The sequence below is a fragment of the Alexandromys fortis genome, unplaced genomic scaffold (genome assembly GCF_014885135.2).
Source record: "Alexandromys fortis isolate MF-2015 unplaced genomic scaffold, M_Fortis_MF-2015_v1.1 scaffold_89, whole genome shotgun sequence".
Classification (NCBI taxonomy): Eukaryota; Metazoa; Chordata; class Mammalia; order Rodentia; family Cricetidae; genus Alexandromys; species Alexandromys fortis.
In genome coordinates this window covers 607,742-621,751 of record NW_026067973.1, presented here as the reverse complement: position 1 = coordinate 621,751, position 14,010 = coordinate 607,742, and the positions used below count along the sequence as shown (strand labels likewise).

Genomic DNA, 14,010 nt, shown 5'->3' with positions numbered 1-14,010 from the left:
TTTGTTTGTTTTTTGTTTTGTTTTGTTTTGCGGGGGGGGGGGGGTAGCAGGTTTTGAAACAGGTATCTTTACATCTGTGTATCTTTGGCTGTCCTGGAACTCATTTCGTAGACCAGGCTGGCCTCGAACCCACAGAGATCTGCCTGGCTCCGCCTCCCAAGTGATACTGGAATTAAAGCCATGTGCCACCATGCCCAGCATTGTTTTTAAAGACAGGGTTTCTCTTTGTAGCCCTGGCTGTCCTGGAACTCACTCAGTAGACCAGGCTGGTCTTGAACTCTGCCTGCCTTTGCCTCTCAAATGCTGGGATTAAAGGTGTGGTGTCTTCTGCCACTGCCCAGCTCACACTCAGTTTTTTTTTTTTAAGTCAAATTTTTTTTCATTTTACATTTCAACCCCATTTCCCCCTTTCCCCTCCCCCTACTCCCCCACATTCCCCCACACAGCTTTTTTCAAAACATAATTTTTTATTGATTCTTGGGACTTTCACATCATGCACCCCAATCCTGCTCATTTCCCAGGCCCTGCATATCCACCCTTATCCCCATAATATCTCCCCCAAATTCTAAATATATTAATTAAAAACAAAACATTTTGATGATCCATCTCTCCCTCCACTCCAACATCTCTCCATTCCCCTTAGTGGCACTGAAGCTCCGTGTGCCCTGCTCTACCGTTCTGTCCACTCAGCTTTACTCGCAAATACACACGGCGATGAGTTGCTGCCTGGTTGAAGGGCTCCGATTTCTGATACACCATCATCACTGAACCCTCAGTGAAACGCCTCTCGACTATCCTGCGGCAGCTGATTTGGGCCACTGGGGCCTCCCTTCTTACCCATCCTGAGTGTGGGGCCAGCTCCTCTGCTGTAGCCGCCAGGGAAGGGGAAGGTCAGCTCTCCCAGGGCCAGCAAAGGGCAGTGCTAGCTCAGCATTCCCCTTGGATTTCAACACACACAGTTCCTGTGGCCCTCTGTGGTAACATGGGTCACAGCAGAGATCAACACAAACCCCAGCTGCCGCAGAACCATGGACCCAGACATGGGCCTTGGCAGAGCTTGAGCCTGGATGTTCACCACGGCCCCAAGTGGCAGCTCAGACCACTTAGATCTGCGTGGGCCCTGTGGTGGCATGACCCTCAGACTTCAACATGGCCACACATGGCAGTCTAGACCTCAGGCATCCGTGTGGTCTTTGGTGGCAACACAGGTCATGGTCATCGACATAGACTCTAGCTGTAGTAGGACCACAGACCCAGACATGGTCCTTAGCATTAGCCTGAGCCCGGATGTCACCATGACCCCAGGTGGCAGCACAGGTCACTCAGACAGCATGGCCCCAGTGGCAGCATGCCCTGGGAGACAACATAGCCCCAGATGTGGCCCAGGTCCCAGGTAGCTACATGGCCTTTGGTGGTAACAGGAACCACAGACTATCAAATGGGCTTTGGCAGGGTCATGAGCCCAGACATGGTCCTGGGTGGCAACACAGGCCACCCAGATCAGTATGTCCTGGCAGCAACATGGCCCTCAGACACCAACATGGCCTCAGATGGCAGGTCAGACCCTGGGCATTCTTCAGTGATAACAGGAGCAATGGACAGAAACACAAACCCTTGCTGCAATAAAGCCATGGACCCAGGCAGGGCCCTCAGTGGCAGTTGGGGCCCAGATGTCCCCATGGCACCAGGTGGCAGAGCAGGCCTCTCAGATCAGCATAGCCCCTGTGGTGGCACCATCCTTAGACACCAACATGGCCACAGGTGGCAGCTCAGACCCCAGGCATCACGTGGTCTTAGGTGGCAACATGGGCCACGATGTCAACACAGACCTTGTCTAGGGTAGGACCACAGACCCAGACATGACCCTTATCAACAGATGGGGCCCAGATACCACCATAGCCCCTGGCTAGCAGGCCACCCACATCAGCCTGTTCCTCACTGCCTTTGTTGCTTCAATTCTGCTTTTTTCCACAGCACATGAACTGGTTCACATCTCTTTCTCTCCCATTTCTACACCATATATTTGCTCACAATAATGGGCCTGTGGATTCTTCAACTAGCCCGGGCCAGGAGAACCCAGCTCGGCCTGTGGATGTCTTTAGAAAGCCTGGGCTGTCCACACTCAGCTTTTTATTGTCATTTTTCTTAGAGTTTCTATTGCTGTGATGAAACACCATGATCAAAAGCAACTCGGGAAAGGAAGAGTTTATCCGGCTTACCCTTCCAGATCATAGTCCATCACTGGAGGAAGTCAGGACAGGAACTCAAGCATGGCAGAAGCCTGGAGGCAGGAGCTATGCAGAGGCTGTGGAGGGGGCTGCTAGTACTGGCTTGTTTAACATGCTTGCTCAGCCCACTTTCTTATAGCACCCAGGACCACCAGTTCAGGGACAGCACCACCCACAATGGGCTGGGCCCTCCTTTGTCAATCACTAAGAAAATGTTCTACATCTGGATCCTATGGAGGCATTTTCTCAATTGAGGGTCCCTCCTTTTATATAACTTTAGCTTTGTCAAATTGACATAAGACACACATAAGCCAGCACATCATTGTTTGTTTGGTTTGGTTTATAGAGATGGGGTCCCAATGTGTATTCCAGGCTGGCCTTACATCAATCCTTCTGCCTTAGACTCCTCCGACATTACAGGAGTAAGTCACCATACCTGGTTTAGGCTTAGATTTTTGTGTTAGAGTGCAAAGTCTTAGAGATAGGGAGATAGCTCCGTCAGCGAAGTGATGAGTTCAATCCTAGCACCCATATTCAAAAACCAAGTGTGCCAGGAGGAGTGTGGCACACAGCTTTAACGTCAGGACTGGAGAGACTGAGGCAGGCAGATCTCTGTGCATTCCAGGCCAGTCTGATCTACACAGGGTTTCAGGCCAGCTAGTGCAACATAGACCTAGTCTCAGAAAGCAAACAAACAAACAATAATAACAACAAAAAATAGAGCATACTGACGTGCATTTATAATCCCAACACTGGGCAAGGCTGTGGTGGTATTCACCTTTAATCCCATCAGTCAGGAGGCAGAATCAGGCAGATCTATGTGAGTTCAGGGCCAACCTTGCTCTATAGAGCTAGTTCTAGGAGAATCAAGGCTACACAAAGAAAAACAATAATAATAATAATAATAACAACAACAACAACAGTAATCCCAGCACTAGGATGACAGAATCAGACAGATCCCTGTGGCTTTCTGGCCAGCCAGCCTAGCCTACTTGGTTAGGCCAAAACCAGAGAGAGGGGCTGGAGGATGGATGGTACAGATGTTAAGAGCACTGTCTGTTCTTCCCAGCAACCACATGGTGGCTGATGAGATCTGGTGCCCTCTTCTGACAGAACACTGTGTACATAATAAATAAATACAGCTTAAAAAAAAAAAAGAGCAGTGAGAGATTCTGTCACAAATAAAAAGTGGACCACCCCTAGGAAATAAACCCCAAGGTAGACATCTGACTTCCATATGTATCTACGTACATGTGTACACACAGAGCGTGAAGTCTTTGGTTTGTATAATGGCGGCCATTTCTCATTGTTTTGTTTTTCTGGTTTTTGTCGCCTCACAAACGGTAAGCAGTGAGCATGATTTTTAATTATTTATTTATTTTTTTTTTTCGAGATAGGAGTTCTCTGTGTAACAGCCTTAGCTATCCTGGAACTAGCTCTTGTAGACCAGAATGGCATCGAACTGCCTCTGCCTCCCAAGTGCTGGGATTCAAAGCATATGCCACCACCACCCAGCATATTGTTTTTATTTGCATTGGTGTTTTGCCTGCATGTATGTCTGTGTGAGGGTGTCAGACCTTGGAGTTACAGAAAGTTGTTGCTAGCTGCTATGTGGGTGCTGAAAATTGAACCTAAATCCTCTGGAAGAGCAGTCAGTGCTCTTAACCACTGAGCCATTTCTCCAGCCCCCAGAGTATGATTTTTTGTTTTGTTGTAGTTGCTTGGTTTTACGAGACAAGGTTTCTCTGTATAGTCCTGGCTGTCCTGGAACTTGATTTGTAGACCAGACTGGTCTCGAACTTACAGAGATCGCCTGCCTCTGCCTCCCAAGTGCTGGGATTAAAGGCGTGCCCTATTATATCCTACTATAAGTATGCTTTTATACAATTGTCCACTGCTGTATTTGTAAATTAAATTATTTTGAATAGATACATAAAAGCATAAAAATTTTCCCAGGTGGTGATATTGTATATGCCTTTAATCCCAGCACTCTGAAGGCAGAGGCAGGCAGTAGAGAAAGCCATCTCAAAAAAAATAGACAAAATAACAAGAAAACTATAGGTACTTACGGAGTGCCATGTGATGGTTAAATACATGTATACATTGTGCTGAAATAGCAGTTTTAATTTTATTTTTATTCTATATGTACGGGCACTTTGCCTGCATGTATGTCTATACATCATATGCATGCTTGGTGCCTGTGGACGCCAGAAAAGGGCAGTGAATCTCCTGGAGCTGCCATTACAGATGGTTGTGAGCTGCCATGTGGGTGCTTTGACTTGAACCCCAGTCCTTTGGGAAACAACACGCGCTCTTTACCATTGAGCCCACTCTCAATCCAGAAGAGATTGTTTGTTTTTCAAGACAGGGTTTCTCTGTGTAGCCCTGGCTGTCCCGGAGCTCACTGTGTAGACCAGGCTGCCCTTGAATTCACAGAGATCCGCCTGCCTCTGCCTCCCGAGTGCTGGGATTAAAGGCCTGCGCCACCACTGTCTGTCTGGCAATAATTTCTAAGTCTTAAAAATTAGCAAATAAATGCAATGCCAGCCGGTGATGTGGTTCATCAGGTAAAGGCGCTAGCCCCAAGCCTGGAACCCACACAAAGGAAAAAGAGAGTTAACGCTCAGAAATTGTCCTTCAGCCTCCACATGCACACAAGTTATGACACCCTTGCACATACATACACACACAGACACGTAATGTAAAAATGTTTTTAAAATATCCATTATGATATTATTCAAAAACATGTCAAGGGGCTGGAAATTTAGCCCTGGGTAGCAAGTGGGAATACAGTGTTGGCCTCATATATCCAGGCCCTCCGTGCTAATTCCCAGCACTTTAAACAACAAAAACATGCCAAATTACCTTTACTCAACTGGTTTTGAGAATGATGGCTTTGGCAAATCTTTCAGGCCAGTTATCATTGCCAGAAAGAAAATAACCAAATCCTTGCTCAGAGGTCTTCTTAAATGACAGATATCTAGTTGCTCAATACTGACACTGTCCCTTATGGAATACATCTCAGAACTCAAGAACTGGTAGCTTCTAATGCCTCTGAGAATGTGCCTCAATCAACACATTGTCCACCTAGCTAAGGGACAGCTTCCTGGAATTAAGAAGGCAAAACCAAGGTTATAATTAACTCAGACTTCCTCCTCCTCTTGTACCTTGGCCATGACCTTAATCCTCACCTAGATTTTCCATCCCATCTATGGATAAAAATTTTGTTCTGAATTAGATCTACTGAGCTGTGGTCCTGTTAGCCTTAGAGAATTGGCTGGATCGCTGCAGGTAATCTTAAACCACACATTTAGACTGAAGCATGACTTTTATAAACAGACAGACATCTCGTTTAGGGATAATACTGTCAGTTTTATTCCCCCGTCCCAGTTTTTTTTTTTTAACTTGTATTAAAAACAAAGCAAACATTACTTGGTAAGGATAGATCCAACAAACTTTTTCAAGATAATTTAGAGCAAACAGAACGTTTCCATTTCCTGGAACCACAGCAATGACAATATAAAGGAAGAATGAGCAGGGATGATAAAGTGGGTGTGGCTCTGGAAATGAGCAGTTTCCGGCTGGTTGGTTTAAAGTCAGATTTATATGATGATTAATGAGCCCACTCAAAGTCCTATCCTATGTGACCTTCACGACTTTATTTATTTGATTGTTTGAGACAGGGTTTCTTTGTGTAGCTCTGGCTGTCCTGGAACTAGCTTTTTAGACCGGACCAACCTTGACCTCACAGAGATTTGCCTGTTTCTGCTTTACAAGTGTTGGATTTAAAGGTATGCACCACCACCGCCAGGCAACTTTAAAAAAAATTTATTTAATTGTATGTCTGTATGTCTGTGTGTGAACATGAGAGTGGGTGGCCAGAAAGGACAGAAGCATCAGATGCCCCTGGAGCTGCAGGTAGTTGTGAGTTACAGGCAGCTGTGAGCTGCCCTGCACGAGTGCTGGGAACTGAGCCCAGGTCCTCTGCAAGGGCAATATATACTCTTAACTGCAGAGTCTTCTCTCCAGTCTCAGGCTTCACAGTGCAGGAGATGAAGTTGCCATATTAAAGAATATAATGAAGAAATTTATTTATTTGTTATTTTATGCATATGGACATTTTGCCTGCATATATCTTTGTGTGCCACACGTGTGCCTGGAGCCTACAAAGGCCAGAAGGCTTGGATTCCCTAGAACTGGAGTTACAGACAGCTGTTAGCACTCTCAACCCAGAGCCTTTTCTTCAGCCCCCATTTATTTAGTTACTGAAACAGGGTTTCATTCTAGATTGGCCTAGAACTTACTATGCAGTCAAGGCTGACCTCAAACTCCCTACCTTGCTCCCACATCTAAGTGCTAGGGTTACAGGTATGAGCCATCTTGCCTGGTCTGAAAGAAGAAAAAGAAATATCTCACCTGCTGCCAGCCAGAGAAACAGAGTCAGAGATCAGAAGTTGATTCTCTACTTCTACTGTGTGTTCTGGGATGAGATTCTAGTTCATTTAGGGTTGCATAGCAAGTGCCTTTACCACTGAGACGCCTTGCCAGCCTGTGTTCTGAAGTTTTATAAGACATACTTCCTAGCAAGATATAAGGTGTGTGCTTATAATCTTAGTACTTGGGAGACTAAGGCAGGAGGATTGACAGGAATTCAAGGTCAGTCTGAGCTACGGAGTGAGTTCTAAGCCAGCCAGCAAAACCACATTGTGAGATTCTGTGTCAAAGAACCAAAATAATTAATAATAATAATAAAGCATGTTTCTAGATTGTTTTCTCTCTGCCAGGGATTGAACCTAGGACCTCATGCTTGCCTGCCAAGTGCTCTATTACAGAGCTACATCCCCAGTGATAGCGGAAAGCTGTCTAAAGCAGTGCTCTGGGCATCTTTGAGTCCAGGCGTGTATCACATGGCGGTGGAGGCACAACAGTGGTTAGATGCCACAAAGCAGTTGGCAATACCATCACTGTCCATGTGTTATTAGACCTAAGGGCTTCTTCTGTCTTTACCGGGAGGGCGGAACTTCTCTCCCTCATACGTATGACACAGCTCTGTTTTCGATCTCTAAGAGTCCAGTGGAAGGGCTAACAAAATAAATAATCACAAGCCATACAAGCTCAAGATGCAGCGAGATCAGCAGCAAGCATCTGTCTAGACTGTGCATGAGGGACCCCCTAGGAGAGGCTGAGCAAGGCTGGGGTGTAGAGGGTGAAAGTGGACTAGAAGCCGGCCAAGGGGATGAGAAGGGGAAGATGGGCACATTAGACAGCAGAGATGGGCACCAAAGCAGGATCAGACAGCTCTGAGCAGCTACAGAGGATGAATTCAGCAAGGCGGGGCCACAGGAGGCAAAGGGTGGAGACTTAGAGTCAGTGGAGGATCTTGAAAAGGCTAAGCTTACTGAAGTATTTTAAAGGACCACAATCAGATTTCCATCTTGAGAAGGTCAGCATCAGAGCACAGTACTGAGAAATGTTGTGGAGAACAGCAGTCCATGGCAGGGTGCTTCATAGAGGGAACACGAGAGGCAAACCAGAGCAAAGAGGCATTCAGCACAGGACGTACTAGAGAAGATACTCAACAAAGCATTAGGTAGGTGTGTCTGAAATCCAGAATGGTGTTTAGTGCTAGATGCGCAGTTTGGGGAGTAGGCGGGCTGCTTAGGAAGGAATCCCACGTTAAGTGAGCACATGGATGTTTACCTATATCCTCGGCACCTACAGCCTTCCAGGCAGCAGGACTTTGGGATGTGAATTAACACATAAACTAATGAAAATAAAGGCAGTCTAAGACTATGGCTCTGAGAAACCACCATTTGGAGATGGAGAGATGTGATGATAACAAATAAAGCTTGCCTGAAGATCAGAGGGTGGAGCTAGACACGAGTTAACAATAGAGGTCTTGAGTTCTGTACTGACAGACAGACAGGAAGTGATATGGCTGGGTAGAGAAAGGATTATAAGGCGCGAGGAGACAGGAGCTCAGTCCTTTTTTTGGCTGAGGTGTTAGCAAGGTTAAGAGTTGGCTGTGACTTGCTCCTTTTTCTCTCTGATCTTTCAGCATGTACACCAATATCTGGCTCTGGGTTTTTATCATTAAGACCAATGAGAATTTATGCAACAGAGAGAGGCAAGGATCTCAGACGGAAAGGTCAGGGAAATGAGAACTGAGACACCCCACGGCCAATCTGGTGGAAAGAGAGAGTCAATTCCCAGAAGCTGTCCTCTGACCAATACACATGCACTTACACATGTGCGCGCACACACACACACAATTGAATATAAAGAAAGGAAAGTCGTCATTGTCTGAGCTTGCCATGGTAGTTTACATCTATAATCCCAGTACTTGGGAAACTGAGACAAAAGGATCATTGATCTGAGGCTATTCTGGGCCACATAGCAAGTACAAGGTCAGCCTAGGCTCTGAGGCCCTGTCTCTAAAGACCAAAGTAAATACATAACACGACAGAAAAGAAAATCCCTGGTCTCTGGTGGCCATGATTTCAGCAGAGGGGGGGCAGTCAGATAATAGTGGCTTGGGAGTATTTGGGAGGCTGTGAGGGAACGGAGAATGTGAACTTCAGTTCACTGTTTCCAGAACTTAACCTTATGTACACCAAGCCATTTTTCTTTCCTTTTTTGTGTATTTGTTTGTTTGCCTCCTTTTGTTTTGAGACACGGTCTTGCTCCGTAGCCCAAGCTAACTTTGAACTCATGTAACCTAGATTTGTCTCGAACTCCTGATCCTCCTGTCTCTGTCTCTCTAGGGTTGAGATTACAATTGTGTTACCACATCTGGTCTTTCCCTTTTCTTCAGTCCTCCTTAAGTTGATAGACTCAATTCTTCCTGTCTTTAAATTTCTTTTTTTTTTAAAAAAATCAAAATATGTTCTTTTAGTCTCATACTAATGACCTTTCTTTCCTCTTTGCTAGTAAATGGAAGTATATAAAGATATCATCAATCTTCTGTCTTCTGTTGGTTTTCTTAATACTTTCCTCTTACCTGTTTTCTGATCTAGGCAGCCTGGTAAGCGCTCTCTCTCTCTCTCTCTCTCTCTCTCTCTCTCTCTCTCTCTCTCACACACACACACACACACACACACACACACACACACACACACAACACACACACTTCATTTATTCAGTTTTTCTTAGATACTTGAACCTTTGAATTTATTTTATGTATAGGAGTGTTATGCCTGCATGTTTGTATGTGCACCACCTGGGTGCCTGGTGCCCATGGAGACCAGAAGAGGGCATCGGATGCCCTGAAGCTGGAGTTACAGGCTGTCATGAGAAGCTTAGCTGGGAACTGAAGAGCAAGTGCTCTTAACTGCTGATCCATCTCTCCAACTCACATGAACTCATTTCTTTTTGTTTGTCTTAGTGTTTGTTTTGCCAGGGTGTCTCTATGTAGCCCTGGCTGTCCTGGAACTCTCTCTGTAGACCAGGCTGTCCTCAAACTACAAAGATCTGCCTGCTTCTGTTCTCCGAGTGCTGGGATTAAAGGTATGTGCCACCTGCCACTACCACCAGTTCATTTTTTTTAAGACAGGGTTTCTGTGGTAGCCCTGGCTGTCCTAAAAGTAGCTCTGTAGAAACTGGCCTCGAACTCACAGAGATCTGCCTGCCTCTGCCTCTCAAGCGCTGGGACTAAAGGTGTGTGCCACCATCACCGGGCTTCTCACTCCTACATTTAATACTTCAATAAGACTTATTCTAGCTTCAAGGATCTTCTGCATCTGGGGCCAGCTGAGATGGCTCTGCAGGAAAGGGTCCTTACTACCATGCCTGACGACCTGAATTCAAACCCTGGGACCCATGTAGTAGGAAGGATAGAACTGAGTCCTCAGAGTTATTCTCTGACCTCCTCATTCCCACAGTGGAATGAATATACACATATAAATAAGTAAGTAAATAAATAAATAAATACAAAAAATAGGGATGAAGAGATATTTTTGTTTTTGCTTCGTGGTTTTATATGTTCTTTAGTGTTCTTGAAGAAGCTGGGAGTCAAACCCATGGTCTGACACGTTAGGCAAATGCTTTACTGAGCTGCATCCACCACCCCTCTCTTTGATGATTCTTTTTATTGTTTTTAGATTTTGTGCGTATATGTGTGCTTATTAGTGTGTGGATACACATATGTACATGTCTGCACATGCATGTGGAGTTTAGAGAAGACAGTCAGGTGCCCTTTCTACTTCTCCGACCATAGGTTTTTCACTCCCCTAGAAGTTGACAATTAGATTAGACTGGTGAGCCCTGGAATGCTAGGAACCCGCTTCTCCTCACTCCCCAGTGCTAGGATCACAAGCAGGCAGCCTAGAGATGGAGCTCAGGTCCTCGTGTTTGTGTGACAAAAGCCCTTTACCAACTACTTCCCCTGCACCCCCTTTTTCGGAGTGTCCTTGGATGGGGGGATTTATTACATAACCGTCCCTGGCCTGAAACTCAGTGTGTAGACCAGTGTTATGCAACAGTTTTCTTTGAGGTTGAAACATTCTGGGCAAGATCTTTAAACAGAAAGGTAAACAACTCAAAATAGCTCTAGGAAGTCCCTGAAACTGACCAGATTCATTAGCCCGGTTCCCGCCAGAGCAAGCAATAAAAGCTGAGAGTCTGCCTCAGACTACAAAGAAGACTGAGATTCAATCAGATCAACCGCTTAGAAGAAGCAAAGATCAGATGAGCTACTTGGAGGAAGTTTAGACCCACTGAGGCTCCTGGAAAGGACCTCTCCAGACTGCTGAGCTGTCTGCAACCTGCACGGTGTGCTCCAGGTTCCCAGCCTTTGTGAGCTGTCACCCGTGCTGCAGTGGGCTTTGCATTTCGGCTCCTGTAAGTAACCCATCACCCATATTCCTGTAAGTAACCCTAATAAAAATCATTGGTTCACCAAGTTGGGCTTTGGTGATATTTGTACTTAGATCTGTTGCAGGATTCCTACCTAGGGTGAGAGTAGACATGTGTGTTGTGTCTCCTCAGGAAAAGGTTTGCCACCCAACAGCCAGGCTGGCCTCCAAATTAGGGCCATCCTCTCACTTCTACTTAGTAAGTTCTGAGATCACAGGCATGTGCCACCATGCCCAGTTTATCTCAGTGCAAGGGTTTGAATTCAGGGTTTCAAGCACACCAGGGAAGCAGTCTCTGTGGTGGGATTTCAGTCTATTGAGCCAATGTCTTTTGGGGGATTACAAACTTTAGGGTGCATTCTTGTCTGTGGAGGTGACAGTTTATAAACTGAGGGAAAGAGCCTCTCTCTCTTGCTCTCACGCTCTCCTGGGTGGTCAGAGCAGAGCAGGCGGCATGCTGTTGGTACTCATCACTCTGGACAGAATGAGTGGAATGGACAACCGCAGCTGGATCAGCGGCGGCATCTGATTGGTCCTGTGTCGGTGAGTGCTTACCCCTATTTTATACCCAAACAGAGTCTTGAGAACCTTTACCGGACTCCCGTGGATTAAAGCCACAAGCCTCTCTAGCCCTTTTGTCTATTCCTGACAGCAGACAGAATGATCCTTCAAATGTCGAGGCATATCTTATCAGCCTTCTCCTCAGAACCCTCCAACGGGTTTTATGCCTCTGCAAAATCTAAAACCACCACCACCTCTCTCTCACCCCACCCCACTTCTTATCACTTCTCCTGTCCTTCATCTTACTATGTCCCTATGTCCAGTCGCAGGGTCTCTCTGTTGCCGCCCAACTACTCCCTGAAACATGCTGCCCCTCAGGGCTTGCGTGTGTGCTGGGTTATCCTTGGAGTTCTCGTCTCTGAAACATCATGTGACTCACTCAGCCTTTGCCCACAGCCTGGCCATCCTTGCCGACAACTGTGTGCCATAGCTTCTCCCAGCTCTCTTGTGGCTTTGTCTCACTGACATGGTGAGGTATCTAACAGGTCTCACAGTGGACCTGTCTACGTATTTACTGTTTGCTTCCTTCCCATAGACTGAGCATAGAAGGCAGCAGACTACCAAGAGCACCTCGCCTGGGGTACCAGAGATAAAGATAACTGAGATGCTATTCCTGCCCTTGAGGAACCCACACTCCGGTGAGTCATGCAACCCAACAAGTAATTAGAATGGAAATGCTTTTAAAGCATTTGGACACCAGAAGCTGAGGCGCTAGGGGACGGGGCTGTTTGGGGGTGGCAGTTAAGGCAGCCTGGGTAGTAGTTAAAACCATGAGATCACCAGACAAGAATGTGAGAAGTGACAGAGACACTGGTGTCTGAGAGTGAAAGACAGAGAAACGGGCCTGGAAAGAACCACCTAGAAGATGGGGAAGAGCCAAGCTGGGCAGGGCCACCCATGACCATGCTACTCGATTGCCTTTTGGGAACTGGTATTTTCTTTGTTTTGAGACTGGGTCTGGGAGCCCACCAAGGCTGGCCTAGAACTTTATGTTTCCTCTGCTGTCCTCAAACTTTTGATTCTCCTGCCTCAGCATCCTGACTGCTAGGTGTTGTAATTTTAGAAAACTCCGTGAAGAGAAGGCACACCATGCAACAGGGCTCACATGGGAGGTTTATTGGAAGAGGAGAGAGAGGAGGGCAGGGAAATGACAGGGTGGGGGGCAGGGACTGGTCCCTAGGGACAAGAATGGTGGAAGAGAAAGGGGGGAGAGAAAAAGAAAAAGTGATGGGAGGTGGGCAGGCCTACCTTTTAAAAGGGAATGTCGCCAGTGTGCACAGGAGATGCTCTTAGTGGCTACAGCTGGATGTATCCTGTCAGGCTCCTAAGGGCAGGCCAATGCTAACACTGGGATTGTAGGCATCTACCATCATGCTTAGCTGAATAGCCTTTATAAAACCTACCAACAGTGCGGGGCAAGGTCAGCACTGTAGCTATTGCCTAGTGTGCACAAGGCCCAGGCACTTCCAAACAAACAACACATACCCAACAAAACCCAAAACTCTAGCAAAATAAAAATATAAATCAAAGAATCCTAACATTCTCTATTGACAGTTACTACTGTGAACATGTTATAACATCCATATATTAATCCTAATAAGAACCTAGGATTACATACAAGGATGATCTGGTTTAGTGAAGGAAACTGATTCACTTTCCCAAGTGTACACACTAGCTAAGAAATAAAGATGTCCCCACCAGCCATGGTGGCATCTATAATCCTAGTACTTGGAGGCTGAGACAGAAGGATCTTGAGCTTTAAGGCAGCCTGGGCTACATAGTGAGACCCTGACTCAAAGGGAAAAAGTAAAACCAAACAGGTTTGAACTTAAGCAATTTGAGCTTCTACCCTTTTTCGCTTAAGGTTTTTTTTATTATTATTATTGTTTTTAAATGATGCGTATGTGTGCCTGTCTGTGTGTGGGCATGTCTGAGTGCATGCAGGTGCCCTTAAAGGGCAGAGGCATTGCGCTCACCCAGAGCTGGAGTTACAAAGCAGTTGAGAGTCTCCCAAGGTGGGTGCTGGGAACTGAACCGTAGCTCTTTTGCGAGATGCTCTTTAGCCTCTTGGTACAGCGACTGGAAGCACAGACCCTCCAGTCTTGGAGCTCATCCTTGTGCAGGACACCGACAGTAAGGTAAGGAAACCTAGACAGGTGAGACGACTCAGTAAGTAAAGAAGCTTGCTGCTAAGCCTGACAACCTGAATTTGAGCCCTGAGACCTTCATGATGGAAGGAGAAAACTGACTTCTGCAAGTTGTCCTCTGACCTCCACAAAAGTGCTGTGGCATACAAGTGCCCCCAATAAATGCATAAATTTTAAAATGTAATAAAAAAGGTTTAAAGTAAGCAAATCCAGTAAGTGCAG

General features: G+C 46.1%; 1 non-coding gene across 1 annotated transcript; it reads right to left on the bottom strand.

Annotated features, from left to right (window-relative positions):
• Positions 1-7,147: 7,147 nt before the first annotated feature.
• Positions 7,148-7,273, bottom strand: LOC126510098 (U6atac minor spliceosomal RNA). Its single transcript, XR_007594323.1, has one exon. It is a non-coding gene; the product is annotated as a U6atac minor spliceosomal RNA (small nuclear RNA).
• Positions 7,274-14,010: the final 6,737 nt, after the last annotated feature.